Here is a 14,323-nt window from a genome sequence, read left to right as displayed (position 1 = left end):
ACACGAGGACTTCCCAAGAAAATGTGTGAAATATAAGGACTTCGCAGGAGGTCACCATCCTAGTACTACTCTCGCTCAAGCACCCTTAACTTGCAGAGTTCTGATAAAATCCGTTGCATTAGTGCTGGTATGATCGCTCATGTTTCATTCTGCGCTGCAAATACATACACTCTTTCTTCTTCCATCCCCCCTCCCGTCATTTGTTTCCTTGTGCGTGCACTCTGCATCTCTCCTTCTCGTTCTATTATCAAGTAAAATGCCCCGGCACAGTGACTCACCTTTGGGAATGAACCAGCTGTTCGTAATTCCATTTGCGTGAAACGTCGAACGACCCATCTGAAAAAAAGTGGGTGCAACACGAGGACTTCCCAGGAGGACACCCATCCGAGTACTACTCTCGCCCAAGCACACTTAACTGCGGAGTTCTGATGGGATGCGGTGCATTAGTGCTGGCATGATCGCACCTGTTTCATTTCGTGCTGTAAATACATACACTCCTTCTCCTTTCTTTCCCCTCCCGTCATTTGTTTCCTGGTGCGTTCAGATTTCACCTCTCCTTCTCGTTCTAATATCAATTAAAATGCCCCTGCGTCTTGACTCACATTTGCGTATAAACCAGTGGATCTTAGTTCCAGTCACGCATAACGTCGAACGACCCATCTGAAAAAGAAAATGGGTGCAACACGAGAACTTCCCAGGAGGTAACCCATCCTTGTACTACTTTCGCCAAAGCACACTTAACTGCGGAGTTATGATGGGATCAGGTACATTTGTGCTGGTATGATCGCACTTGTTTCATTTCCTGCTGAAAATTCATACATTCCTTCTCTTTCCCTCCCCCCTCCCATCATTTGTTTCCTTGTGCGTTCACACTGCACCTCTCCTTCTCGTTCTAATATCGATTAAAATGCCCCTGCTTCTTGACTCATATTTCCCTATAAACCAGCGGACCATAGTTCCAGTCGCGCGTAACGTTGATCGACTTGTCTGAAAGAAAATTTGTGCGACATGAGGACTTCTCAGGAGGTCACCCATCCGAGTACTACTCTCACCCAAGCACACTTAACTTCGAAGTTTTGATGGGATCCAGTGAATTAGTGCTGGTATGATCGCACCTGATTAATTTCGCACTGCAAATACATGCACTCCTTCTCCTTTCTTCCCCTTCCCGTCATTTGTTTCTTGTGCATGTGCACTGCACCTCCCGTTCTCGTTCAAATATTAAGTAAAATGCCACGGCACCGTGACTCACATTTTTCAAATAAACCTGCAGACCATAATTCAAGTTTCGCGTAATGTCGAAAGAATCATCTGCAAAAAAATGGGAGCAGCACGAGGACTTCCCAAGAAAATGGGTGAAATGTAAGGACTTCGCAGGAGGTCACCCATCCTAGTACTACTCTCGCCCAAGCACCCTTAACTTGTGGAGTTCTGATAGAATCTGTTGCATTAGTTCTGGTATGATCGCTCATGTTTCATTCTGCGTTGCAAATACATACACTCTTTCTCCTTCCATCCCCCCTCCCGTCATTTGTTTCCTTGTGCGTAAACTCTGCATCTCTCTTTCTCGTTCTAATATCAAGTAAAATGCCCCGGAACCGGGACTCACCTTTGCGAATTAACCAGTGGTTCATAATTCCATTCGTGCGTAAGGTCGAACGACCCATCCGAAAAAAAATAGGTGCAACACGACGACTTCCCAGGAGGTCACCCATACGAGTACTACTCTCGCCCAATCACACTTATCTGCGGAGTTCTGATGGGATCCGGTGCATTAGTGCTGGTATGATCGCACCTGTGTCATTTCGCGTTGCAAATACATACACTTCTTCTCCTTTCTTACCCCTCCCGTCATTTCATTCCTGTTGGGTTCACACTTCACCTCTCCTTCTCGTTCAAATATCAATTAAAATGCCCCTGCGTCCTGATTCACATTTACGTATAAACCAGCAGATCATAATTCTAGTCGTGTGTATCGTCGAACAACCCATATGAAAAAAAAAATGGTTGCAACACGAGAACTTCCTGGGAGGTAACTCATCCTTGTACTAGTTTCGCCAAAGCACACTTAACTGCGGAGTTCTGATGGGATCTGGTACATTTGTGCTGGTATGATCACACCTGTTTCATTTCGTGCTGAAAATAGATACACTTCTTCTCCTTTCCTCCCCCCTCCCATAATTTGTTTTCTTGTGCGTTCACACTGCACCTCTCCTTCTTGTTCTAATATCGATTAAAATGCTCCTGCTTCTTGACTCACATTTACGTATAAACCAGCGGACCATAGTTCTCGTTACGCGTAACATTAAACGACCCGTCTGAAAAAAAATTGGTGCGACACGAGAACTTCCCAAGAGGTCACCCATCCGAGAACTAGTCTCGTCCAAGCACACTTAACTACAGAGTTCTGATGAGATCCGGTGCATTTGTGTTGGTATGATCGCACCTGTTTAATTTCGTTCTGAAAATACATACACTCCTTCTCCTTCTCTCCCCGCTCCCATCATTTGTTTCCTTTTGCGTTCACACTACACCTCTCCTTCTCGTTCTAATATAAATTAAAATGCCCCTGATTCTTCACTCACATTTGCGTATAAACCAGAGGACCATAGTTCCAGTCGCGCGTAACGTCGAACGACCCGTATGAAAAAAAATTAGTGCGACACGAAGACTTCCCAGGAGGTCACCCATCCGAGTACTACTCTCGGCCAAGCACACTTAACTGCTTAGTTCTTATGGAATTCGGTGCATTAGTGCTGGTATGATCGCAGCAATTTAATTTCGTGCTACAAATACATACACTCATTCTCCTTTCTCCCCCCTCCCGTCATTTGTTTCCTTGTGCGTGTGCACTGCTCCTCCCGTTCTCGTTCAAATATCAAGTAAAATACCACGGCGACATGACTCAGATTTGCAAATAAACCTACGGACCATAATTCAAGTCGCGCATAATGTCGAAATAATCATCTGCAAAAAAATGGGTGCAACACGAGGACTTCCCAAGAAAATGGGTGAAATATAAGGACTTCGCAGGAGGTCACCGATCCTAGTACTACTCTCGCCCAAGCACCCTTAACTGCAGAGTTCTGATGGGATCCAATGCATTAGTACTAGTATGATCGCACCTGATAAATTTCGCGCAGCAAATATATTCACTCATTCTGCTTTCTTCCCCCTCCCGTCATTTGTTTCTTCGTGTGTGCGTAATGCACCTCCCGTTCTCGTTAAAATTTAAATTAAAATGCCACAGCGCCGTGAATCACATTTGCGAATAAACCTGCGAACCTTAATTCAAGTCGCGCGTAACGTCGAAAGAATCATCTGCAAAAAAAATGGGTGCAACACGAGGACTTGCCAAGAAAATGGGTAAAATATAAGGACTTCGCAGGAGGTCACCCATCCTAGTACTAGTCTCACCCAAGCACCCTTAACTTGCGGAGTTCTGATAAAATCCGTTGCATTAGTGCTGGTATGATCGCTCATGTTTCATTCTGCGCTGCAAATACATACACTCTTTCTCCTTCTATCCCCCCTCCCGTCATTTGTTTCTTTGTGCTTGCACTCTGCATCTCTCCTTCTCGTTCTAATATCAAGTAAAATGCCCCGGTACCATGACTCACATTTGCGAATGAACCAGCGGTTCATAATTCCATTCGCGCGTAACGTCGAACGACCCATCCGAAAAAAATAGTTGCAACATGAGGACTTCACAGGAGGTCACTCATCCGAGTACTACTCTCGGCCAAGCACACTTAACTGTGGAGTTCTGATGGGATCCGGTGCATTAGTGCTGGTATAATCGCACCTATTTCATTTTGCGATGCAAATACATACACTCCTTCTCCTTTCCTCCCCCTCCCGTCATTTGTTTCCTTGTGCGTGAGCACTGCACCTCCCGTTCTCGTTCTAATATCAAGTAAAATGCCACGACGCCGTGATTCACATTTGCGAATAAACCTGCGGACCATAATTCAAGTCGCACGTAACGTCGAAAGAATTATCTGCAAAAAAATGGGTGTAACACGAGGACTTCTCAAGAAAATGGGTGAAATATAAGGACTTCGTAAGAGGTAACCCATCCTAGTACTACTCTCGCCCAAGCACCCTTAAATTGCGGAGTTCTGATAGAATCCTTTGCATTAGTTCTGGTATGATCGCTCATGTTTCATTCTTCGCTGCAAATACATACACTCTTTCTCATTCCATCTCCCCTCCCGTCATTTGTTTTGTTGTGCGTGCACTCTTCATCTCTCCTTCTCGTTCTAATATCAACTAAAATGTCCCGGCATCGTGACTTACCTTTATGAATGAACCAGCGGTTCATAATTCCATTCGTGCATAACGTCGAACGACTCATCCAAAAAAAAATAGGAGCAACACGAGGACTTTCCAGGAGGTCACCCATCCGAGTACTACTCTCGCCCAAGCATACTTAACTGCGGAGTTCTGATTAGATCCGGTGCATTAGTGCTGGTATGATCGCACCTATTTCATTTTGCTCTGCAAATACATACACTACTTCTCATTTCTTCCCCCTTCCGTCATTTATTTCCTGGTGCGTTCACACTTCACCTCTCCTTCTTGTTCTAATATCAATTAAAATGCCCCTGCATCTTGACTCATATTTGCGTATAAACCAGCGTACCATAGTTCCAGTCGCGCGTAACGTCGAACGACCCATCTGAAAAAAAAATGGGTGCAACACGAGAACTTCCCAAGAGGTAACCAATCCTTGTACTACTTTCGCCAAAGCACACTTAACTTCGGAGTTCTGATGGGATCCGGTGTATTTGTGCTGGTATGATCGCACCTATTTCATTTCATGCTGAAAATACATACACTCCTTCTCCTTCCCTCCCCCCTCCCATCATTTGTTTCCTTGTGCATTCACACTGCACCTCTCATTCTCGTTCTAATATCGATTAAAATGCCCATGCTTCTTGACTCACATTTGCGTATAAACCAGCGGACCATAGTTACAGTCGCGCGTAACGTCGAACGACCCGTCTAAAAAAAAATTGATGCGACACGAGGACTTCCAAGGAGGTCACCAATCCGAGTACTACTCTCGCCTAAGCACACTTAACTGCAGAGTTCTGATGGGATCCGGTGCATTAGTGCTGGTATTATCGCACCTGTTTCATTTTGCGCTGCAAATACATACACTCCTTCTCCTTTCTTCCCCCTCCCGTCATTTGTTTCCTTGTGCGTGCGCACTGCACCTCCCGTTCTCCTTCCAATATCAAGTAAAATGCCACGGGGACGTGACTCACATTTGCGAATAAACCTGCAGACCATAATTCAAGTCGCGCGTAACATCGAAAGAATCATCTGCAAAAAATTAGGTACAATGCGAGGACTTCCCAAGAAAATGGGTGAAATATAAGGACTTCGAAGGAGGTCACCCATCCTAGTACTACTCTCGCCCAAGCACCCTTAACTTGTGGAGTTCTGACAGAATCCGTTGCATTAGTATTGGTATGATCGCTCAACTTTTATTCTACGCTGCAAGTACATACACTCTTTCTCCTTCCATCCCCCTCCCGTCATTTGTTTCCTTGTGCGTGCACTCTGCATCTCTCCTTCTCGTTCTAATATCAAGTAAAATTCTCCGGCATCGTGACTCACCTTTGCGAATGAACCAGCAGTTCATAATTCCATTTGTGCGTAATGTCAACCGACCCATCCGAAAAAAAAGGGTGCAACACGAGGACTTCCCAGGAGGTAACCCATCCTTGTACTTCTTTCACCAACGCACACTTAACTGCATAGTTCTGATGGGATCCGGTGCATTTATGGTGGTATGATCGCACCTGTTTCATTTTGTGCTAAAAATACATACACTCCTTCTCCTTCCCTCCCCCTTCACATTATTTATTTCCTTGTGCGTTCACACTGCACCTCTCCTTCTCGTTCTAATATCGATTAAAATGCCCCTTCTTCTTGACTCACATTTGCGTATAAACCAGCGGACCATAGTTTCAGTCGCGTGTAACGTCGAACGACCCGTCTGAAAAAAAACTGGTGCAACACGAGGACTTTCCAAGAAAATGGGTTAAATATAAGGACTTCGCAGGAGGTAACTCATCCAAGTACTACTCTCGCCTAAGCACCCTTAACTTGCGGAGTTCTGATAGAATCCGTTGCATTAGTGCTCGTATGATCCCTCATGTTTCATTCTGCGCTGCAAATACATACACTCTTTCTCCTTCCATCCCCCCTCCCGTCATTTGTTTCCTTGTGCGTGCACTCTGCATCTCTCATTCTCATTCTAATATCAAGTAAAATGTCCCGGCACCGTGACTCACCTTTTCGAATGAACAAGCGGTTCATAATTCCATTCGCGCGTAACGTCGAACGCCATATCCGAAAAAAAATGGGTGCAACACAAGAACTTCCTAGGAGGTAACCCATCTTTATACAACTTTCGCCAAAGCACATTTAAATGCGGAGTTCTGATGGGATCCAGTGCATTAGTGCTGGTATGATCGCACCTGTTTAATTTCGCGCTGCAAATACATACAGTCCTTCTCCTTTCTTTCCCCTCCCGCCATTTGTTTCCTTGTGCATGCGCACTGCACCTCCCGTTCTCGTTCATATATCAAGTAAAATGCCACGGCACCGTGACTCACATTTGCGAATAAACCTACAGACCATAATTCAAGTCGCGTGTAACGTCGAAAGAATCATTTGCAAAAAAATGTGTGCAACACGAGGACTTCCCAAGAAAATGGGTGAATTAAAAAGACTTCATAGGAGGTCACCCATCCTAGTACTACTCTCGCCCAAGCACCCTTAACTTGCGAAGTTCTTATAGAATCCGTTGCATTAGTGCTGGTATGATCGCTCGTGTTTCATTCTGCACTGCAAATACATACACTCTTTCTCCTTCCATCCCCCTTCCCGTCATTAGTTTCCTTTTGCGTGCACTCTGCATCTCTTATTCTCGTTCTATTATCAGGTAAAATGCCCAGGCACCGTGACTCACCTTTGCGAATGAACTAGTGGTTCATAATTCCATTCGCGCGTAACTTCGAACGACCCATCCGAAAAAGAATGGGTGCAACACAAGGACTTCCCAGGAGGTCACCCATCCGAGTACTACTCTCGCCCAAGCACACATAACTACGGAGTTCTGATGGGATGTGGTGCATTAGTGCTTGTATGATCGCAACTGTTTAATTTTGCGGTGCAAATACATACATTCATTCTCCTTTCTCCCCCCTCCCGTCATTTGTTTCCTGGTGCGTTCACACTTCACCTCTCCTTCTCGTTCTTATATCAATTTAAATGCACCTGCGTCTTGACTCACATTTGCGTATAAATCAGCGGACCATAGATCCAGTCGCGCGTAACGTCGAACGACCCATCTGAAAAAAAAAATATGTACAACACGGGAACATCCCAAGAGGTAACCCATCCTTGAACTACTTTTGCCAAAGCACACATAACTACGAAGTTCTGATGGGATCCGGTGCATTTGTGCTGGTATGATCACACCTTTTTCATTTCGTGCTGAAATTACATACACTCCTTCTCCTTCCCTCCCCCCTCCCATCATTTGTTTCCTTGTGCTTGCGCACTGCACCTCCCGTTCTCTTTCTTATATCAATTAAAATGCCCTTGCATCTTGATTCATATTTGCGTATAAACCAGCGGACCATAGATCCAGTCGCGCGTAGCGTCGAACGACCCATATGAAAAAAATAATAGGTGCAACACGAGAACTTCCCAGGAGGTAACCCATCCTTGAACTACTTTCGCCAAAGCACACATAACTACGAAGTTCTGATGGGATCCGGTGCATTTGTGCTGGTATGATCGCACCTTTTTCATTTCGTGCTGAAAATACATACATTCCTTCTCCTTCCCTCCCCCCTCCCATCATTTGTTTCTTTGTGCGTGCGCACTGCACCTCCCGTTCTCTTTCTTATATCAATTAAAATGCCCCTGCGTCTTGACTCATATTTGCGTATAAACCAGCGGACCATAGATCCAGTCGCGTGTAACGTCGAACGACCCAAATGAAAAAATAATAGGTGCAACACGAGAACTTCCCAGGAGGTAACCCGTCCTTGAACTACTTTCGCCAAAGCACACATAACTACGAAGTTCTGATGGGATCTGGCGCATTTGTGCTGGTATGATCGCAACTTTTTCATTTCGTGCTGAAAATACATACACTCCTTCTCCTTCCCTCCCCCCTCCCATCATTTGTTTCCTTGTGCGTACGCACTGCACCTCCCGTTCTCTTTCTTATATCAATTAAAATGCCCCTGTGTCTTGACTCATATTTGCGTATAAACCAGCGGACCATAGATCCAGTCGCGCGTAATGTCGAATGACCCATATGAAAAAAATAATAGGTGCAACACGAGAACTTCCCAGGAGGTAACCCATCCTTGAACTACTTTTGCCAAAGCACACATAACTGCAGAGTTCTAATGGGATCCGGTGCATTTGTGCTGGTATGATCGCACCTTTTTCATTTCGTGCTGAAAATACATATACTCCTTCTCCTTCCCTCCCCCCTTCCATCATTTGTTTCTTTGTGCGTGCGCACTGCACCTCCCGTTCTCATTCAAATATCAAGTAAAATGCCACGGTGCTGTGACTCATATTTACAAATAAACCTGCGGACCATAATACAAGTCGCGCGTAACATTGAAAGAATCATCTGCAAAAAACATGGGTGCAACACGAGGACTTCCCAAGAAAATGGGTGACATATAAGGACTTCGCAGGAAGTCACCCATCCTAGCACTACTCTCACCCAAGCACCCTCAACTGCGAAGTTCTGATAGAATCCGTTGCATTAGTGCTGATATGATCGCTAATGTTTCATTCTGCGCTGTAAATACATACACTCTTTCTTCTTCCATCCCTCCTCCCGTCATTTGTTTTCTTGTGCGTGCCCTCTTCATCTCTCCTTCTCGTTCAAATATCAAGAAAAATGCCCCGGCACCATGATTACCTTTTTGCGAATGAACCAGCGGTTCATAATTCCATTCACGCGTAACGATGAACGACCTATCCGAAAAAAGGTGGGTACAACACTAGGACTTCCCAGGAGGTTACCCATCTGAGTACAACTCTCGCCCAAGCACACTTGACTGCGGAGTTTTGACGGGATCCGGTGCATTAGTGCTGGTATGATCGCACCTGTTTAATTTCGCGCTGCAAGTACATACACTCCTTCTCCTTTCTTCCCCCTCCCGTCATTTGTTTACTGGTGCGTTCACACTTTACCTCTACTTCTCGTTTTAATATCAATTAAAATACTCCTGCATCTTGACTCACATTTGCGTATAAACCAGCGGACCATAGTTCAAGTCGCGCGTAACGTCGAACGACCCATTTGAAAAAAAAAAGGGTGCAACACGAGAACTTCCCAGGAGGTAACCCATCCTTGTACTACTTTCGCCAAAGCACACTTAACTGCGGAGCTCTGATGGGATCCGATGCATTTGTGCTGGTATGATCGCACCTGTTTCATTTCATGCCGAAAATGCATACACTCCTTCTCCTTCCCTCCCCCCATCATTTGTTTCCTTGTGCGTTCACACTGCACCGCTCCTTCTCGTTCTAATATCGATTAAAATGCCACTGCTTCTTGACTCACATTTGCGTATAAACTAGCGGACCATAGTTCCAGTAGCGCGTAACGTCGAACGATCCGTCTGAAAAAAAATTGGTGCGACACGAGGACTTCCTAGGAGGTCACCCATCCGAGTACTACTATCGGCCAAGCACACTTAACTTCAGAGTTCTGATGGGATCCGGTGCATTAGTGTTGGTATGATTGCACCTGTTTAATTATACGCTGCAAATACATACAATCCTTCTCCTTTCTTCCCCCTCCCGTCATTTGTTTTCTTGTGCGTGCGCACTGCACCTCCCGTTCACGTTCATATATCAAGTAAAATGCCACGGCGCCGTGACTCACATTTACGAATAAACCTGCGGACCATAATTCAAGTTGCACGTAACGTCGAAAGAATCATCTGCAAAAAAATGGGTGCAACACGAGGACTTCCTTAGAAAATGGGTGAAATATAAAGACTTCGCAGGAGGTCACCCATCCTAGTACTACTCTCGCCCAAGTACCCTTACCTACGGAGTTCTGATAGAATACGTTGCATTAGTGCTGGTATGATCCCTCATGTTTCATTCTGCGCTTCAAATACATACACTCTTTCTCCTTCCATCCCCCCTCCCGTCATTTGTTTCCTTGTGCGTGCACTCTGCATCTCTTCTTCTCGTTCTAATATCAAGTAAAATACCCCGGCACCGTGACTCACCATTGCAAATGAACCAGCGGTTCAGAATTCCATTCGCGCGTAACGTCGAACGACCCATCTGAGAAAAAATGGGTGCAACACGAGGACTTCCCAAAAGGTCACCCATCCGAGTACTACTCTCGCCCAAGCACACTTAACTACGGAGTTCTAATGGGATCCGGTGCATTAGTGCTAGTCTGATCGCACCTGATCAATTTCACGCTGCAAATAGATTCACTCTTTCTCCTTTCTTCCCCCTCCCGTCATTCATTTCCTCTTGCGTGCGCACTGCACCTCACATCCTCGTTCAAATATCAAGTAAAATACCACGGCGCCGTGACTCACATTTGTAAATAAACCTGTGGACCATAATTAAAGTTGCGCGTAACATCGAAGGAATCATCTGCAAAAAAATGGGTTCAACACGAGGACTTCCCAAGAAAATGGGTGAAATATATGTACTTCGTAGGAGGTCACCCATCCTAGTACTACTCTCGCCCAAGCACCCTTAACTTGCGGAGTTCTGATAGAATCCGTTGCATTAGTTCTGGTATGATCGCTCATAATTCATGTTGCGCTGCAAATACATACACTCTTTCTCCTTCCATCTCCACTCCCGTCATTTGTTTTCTTGTGCGTGCACTCTGCATCTCTCCTTCACGTTCTAATATCAAGTAAAATGCCCCGGCACCATGACTCACCTTTGCGAATGAACCAGCAGTTCATAATTCCATTCGCGCGTAACGTCGAACGACCCATCCGAAAAAAAAATGGGTGCAACACGAGGACTTCCCAGGAGGTCACCCATTCAAGTACTACTCTCGCCCAAGCAAACTTAATTGCGGAATTCTAATGGGATCTTGTGCATTAGTCCTGGTATTATCGCACCTGTTTCATTCCGCACTGTAAATACATACACTCCTTCTTCTTTCTTCCCCCTCACGTCATTTCTTTCCTTGTCTGTTCACATTTCACCTCTCATTCTCGTTCTAATATAAATTAAAATGCCCTTGTGTCTTAACTCACATTTGCGTATAAACCAGCGGACTATACTTCCAGTCGCGCGTAAAGTCGAACCACCCATCTGAAAAAAAAAAAGGGTGAAACACGAGATCTTCCCAGGAGGTAACCCATCATTGTACTACTTTTGCCAAAGCACACTTAACTGCGGAGTTCTTATGGGATCCGGTACATTTGTGCTGGTGTGATCGCACCTGTTTCATTTTGTGCTGAAAATACATACACTCCTTCTCTTTCCCTCCCCCCACCCATCATTTGTTTCCTTGTGCGTTTACACTCCTCCTCTCCTTCTCGTTATAATATCGATTAAAATGCCCCTGCTTCTTGACTCACATTTGCGTATAAACCAGCAGACCATAGTTCCAGTAGCGCGTAACGTCGAACGACCCGCCTGAAAAAAAATTGGTGTGACACAAGGACTTCCCAGGAGGTCACCCATACGAGTACCACTCTCGCCCAAGCACAATTAACTGCGGAGTTCTGTTAGGATCCGGTGCATTAGTGTTGGTATGATCGCACCTGTTTAATTTCGCGCTGCAAATACATACAATCATTCTCCTTTCTTCCCCCTCCTGTCATATATTTCCTTGTGCGTGCGCACTGCACCTCCCATTCTCGTTCAAATATCAAGTAAAATGCCACGGCGCCGTGACTCACATTTGCGAATAAACCTGCGGACCATAATTCAAGTCGCGGGTAACGTCGAAAGAATCATCTGCAAAAAAATGGGTGCAACACGAGCACTTCCCAAGAAAATGGGTGAAATATAAAGACTTCGCAGGAGGTCACCCATCCTAGAACTACTCTCGGCCAAGCACGCTTAACTGCGGAGTTCTGATAGAATCCGTTGCATTAGTGCTGGTATCATCGCTAATGTTTCATTTTGCGCTGCAAATACATACACTCTTTCTCCTTCCATCCCCCCTCCCGTCATTTGTTTCCTTGTGCGTGCACTCTGCATCTCTCTTTCTCGTTCTAATATCAAGTAAAATGCCCCGGCACTGTGACTCACCTTTGGGAATGAACCAGCGGTTCATAATTCCATTCACGCGTAACGTCGAACGACCCATCCGAAAAAAAATGGGTGCAACACGAGGACTTCCCAGGAGGTCACCCATCCGAGTACTACTCTCGCCCAAGCACACTTAATGGCAGAGTTCTAATGGGATCCGGTGCATTAGTGCTGGTATAATCGCACCTGTTTAATTTTGCGCTGCAAATACATACACTCCTTCTCCTTTCTTCCCCCTCCCGTCATTTGTTTCCTTGTGCGTGCGCACTGCACCTCCCGTTCTCGTTCATATATCAAGTAAAATGTCACGGCGCCGTGACTCACATTTGCGAATAAATCTGCGAACCATAATTCAAGTCACGCGTAACGTCGAAAGAATCATCTGCAAAAAAATGGGTGCAACACGAGTACTTCCCAAGAAAATGGGTGAAATATAAAGACTTCGCAGGAGGTCACCCATCCTAGTACTACTCTCGCCCAAGCACCCTTAACTTGCGGAGTTCTTATAAAATCTGTTGCATTAGTGCTGGTATGATCGTTCATGTTTCATTCTGCTCTACAAATACATACACTCTTTCTGCTTCCATCCCCTCTCCCGTCATTTATTTCCTTGTGCATCCGCTCTGCATCTCTCCTTCTCGTTCTAATATCAAATAAAATGCCCCAGCACCGTGACTCACCTTTGGGAATGAACCAGCGGTTCATAATTCCATTCGAGCATAACGTCGAACGACCCATCCAAAAAAAATGGGTGCAACACGAGGACTTCCCAGGAGGTCACCTATCCGAGTACTACTCTCGCCGAAGCACACTTAACTACAGAGTTCTGATTGGATCCGGTGCATAAGTGCTGGTATGATCGCACCTATTTAATTTCGTGTTGCAAAAACATACACTCCTTCTTCTTTCTTCCCCCTCCTGTCATTTGTTTCCTTGTGCGTGTGCACTGCACCTCCCGTTCTTGTTCAAATATCAAATAAAATGCCACGGCGCTGTGACTCACATTTGTGAATAAATTTGCGGACCATAATTCAAGTCCCGCGTAACGTCGAAAGAATCATCTGCAAAAAAATGGGTGCAACACGAGAACTTCATAAGAAAATGGGTGAAATATAAGGACTTCGCAGGAGGTCACCCATCCTACTACTACTCTCGCCCAAATACCCTTAACTTGTTGAGTTCTGAGAGAATACGTTGCATTAGTGCTGGTATGATCGCTCATGTTTCATTCTGCGTTGCAAATACATACACTCTTTCTCCTTCATTCCCCCCTCCTGTCATTTGTTTCCTTGTGCGTCCACTCTACATCTCTCTTTCTCGTTCTAATATCAAGTAAAATGCGCCAGCACCGTGACTCACCTTTGCAAATGAACCAGCGGTTCATAATTCCATTCGAGCGTAACGTCGAACGACCCATCCAAAAAAAAATGGGTGCAACACGAGGATTTCCAGGAGGTCACCCATCCGAGTACTACAATCGCCAAAGAACACTTAATTGCGGAGTTCTGTTGGGATCCGGTGCATTAGTGCTGGTATGATCGCACCTGTTTCATTTCGTGCTGCAAATACATACACTCCTTCTCCTTTCTTCCCCCTCTCCTCATTTGTTTCCTTGTGCGTTCACACTTCACCTCTCCTTCTCGTTCTAATATCAATTAAAACGCCCCTATGTCTTGACTCACATTTGCGTATAAACCAGCGGACTATAGTTCCAGTCGCGCGTAACGTCGAACGACCCATCTGAAAAAAAGAATGGGTGCAACACGAGAACTTCCCAGGAGGTAACCCATCCTTTTACTACTTTCGCCAAAACACACTTAACTGCAGAGTTCTGATGGGATCCGGTGCATTAGTGCTGGCATGATCGCACCTGTTTAACCTTTTACTACTTTCGCCAAAACACACTTAACTGCAGAGTTCTGATGGGATCCGGTGCATTAGTGCTGGCATGATCGCACCTGTTTAATTTCGCGATGCAAATACATACACTCATATTCCTTTCTTTCCCCTC

General features: G+C 45.3%; 24 pseudogenes; all 24 read right to left on the bottom strand.

Moving 5' to 3' along the window:
* Window positions 1–347: 347 nt before the first annotated feature.
* Window positions 348–466, bottom strand: LOC148254202 (5S ribosomal RNA; annotated as a pseudogene).
* A 207-nt stretch (window positions 467–673) lies between these two features.
* On the bottom strand, window positions 674–792 carry LOC148254201 (5S ribosomal RNA; annotated as a pseudogene).
* A 206-nt stretch (window positions 793–998) lies between these two features.
* Window positions 999–1,117, bottom strand: LOC148254200 (5S ribosomal RNA; annotated as a pseudogene).
* A 561-nt stretch (window positions 1,118–1,678) lies between these two features.
* On the bottom strand, window positions 1,679–1,797 carry LOC148254199 (5S ribosomal RNA; annotated as a pseudogene).
* Window positions 1,798–2,329: 532 nt separating this feature from the next.
* On the bottom strand, window positions 2,330–2,448 carry LOC148254198 (5S ribosomal RNA; annotated as a pseudogene).
* A 206-nt stretch (window positions 2,449–2,654) lies between these two features.
* LOC148254197 (5S ribosomal RNA) lies at window positions 2,655–2,773 on the bottom strand (annotated as a pseudogene).
* Window positions 2,774–3,688: 915 nt separating this feature from the next.
* LOC148254196 (5S ribosomal RNA) lies at window positions 3,689–3,807 on the bottom strand (annotated as a pseudogene).
* A 561-nt stretch (window positions 3,808–4,368) lies between these two features.
* Window positions 4,369–4,487, bottom strand: LOC148254195 (5S ribosomal RNA; annotated as a pseudogene).
* A 206-nt stretch (window positions 4,488–4,693) lies between these two features.
* LOC148254194 (5S ribosomal RNA) lies at window positions 4,694–4,812 on the bottom strand (annotated as a pseudogene).
* A 206-nt stretch (window positions 4,813–5,018) lies between these two features.
* Window positions 5,019–5,137, bottom strand: LOC148254193 (5S ribosomal RNA; annotated as a pseudogene).
* A 1,920-nt stretch (window positions 5,138–7,057) lies between these two features.
* LOC148254192 (5S ribosomal RNA) lies at window positions 7,058–7,176 on the bottom strand (annotated as a pseudogene).
* A 534-nt stretch (window positions 7,177–7,710) lies between these two features.
* Window positions 7,711–7,829, bottom strand: LOC148254191 (5S ribosomal RNA; annotated as a pseudogene).
* A 534-nt stretch (window positions 7,830–8,363) lies between these two features.
* LOC148254190 (5S ribosomal RNA) lies at window positions 8,364–8,482 on the bottom strand (annotated as a pseudogene).
* A 563-nt stretch (window positions 8,483–9,045) lies between these two features.
* On the bottom strand, window positions 9,046–9,164 carry LOC148254189 (5S ribosomal RNA; annotated as a pseudogene).
* A 206-nt stretch (window positions 9,165–9,370) lies between these two features.
* On the bottom strand, window positions 9,371–9,489 carry LOC148254188 (5S ribosomal RNA; annotated as a pseudogene).
* Window positions 9,490–9,691: 202 nt separating this feature from the next.
* Window positions 9,692–9,810, bottom strand: LOC148254187 (5S ribosomal RNA; annotated as a pseudogene).
* Window positions 9,811–10,370: 560 nt separating this feature from the next.
* On the bottom strand, window positions 10,371–10,489 carry LOC148254186 (5S ribosomal RNA; annotated as a pseudogene).
* A 562-nt stretch (window positions 10,490–11,051) lies between these two features.
* On the bottom strand, window positions 11,052–11,170 carry LOC148254185 (5S ribosomal RNA; annotated as a pseudogene).
* A 207-nt stretch (window positions 11,171–11,377) lies between these two features.
* Window positions 11,378–11,496, bottom strand: LOC148254184 (5S ribosomal RNA; annotated as a pseudogene).
* Window positions 11,497–11,702: 206 nt separating this feature from the next.
* On the bottom strand, window positions 11,703–11,821 carry LOC148254183 (5S ribosomal RNA; annotated as a pseudogene).
* A 560-nt stretch (window positions 11,822–12,381) lies between these two features.
* On the bottom strand, window positions 12,382–12,500 carry LOC148254182 (5S ribosomal RNA; annotated as a pseudogene).
* A 560-nt stretch (window positions 12,501–13,060) lies between these two features.
* On the bottom strand, window positions 13,061–13,179 carry LOC148254181 (5S ribosomal RNA; annotated as a pseudogene).
* A 561-nt stretch (window positions 13,180–13,740) lies between these two features.
* Window positions 13,741–13,858, bottom strand: LOC148254180 (5S ribosomal RNA; annotated as a pseudogene).
* A 207-nt stretch (window positions 13,859–14,065) lies between these two features.
* Window positions 14,066–14,184, bottom strand: LOC148254179 (5S ribosomal RNA; annotated as a pseudogene).
* Window positions 14,185–14,323: the final 139 nt, after the last annotated feature.

This window comes from Carica papaya, chromosome 5, assembly GCF_054855325.1.
Source record: "Carica papaya isolate Zhongbai chromosome 5, ASM5485532v1, whole genome shotgun sequence".
NCBI lineage: Eukaryota > Viridiplantae > Streptophyta > Magnoliopsida > Brassicales > Caricaceae > Carica > Carica papaya.
Note: the sequence above shows the minus strand (reverse complement) of the source record. Positions and strands in the feature narration are given on the sequence as shown.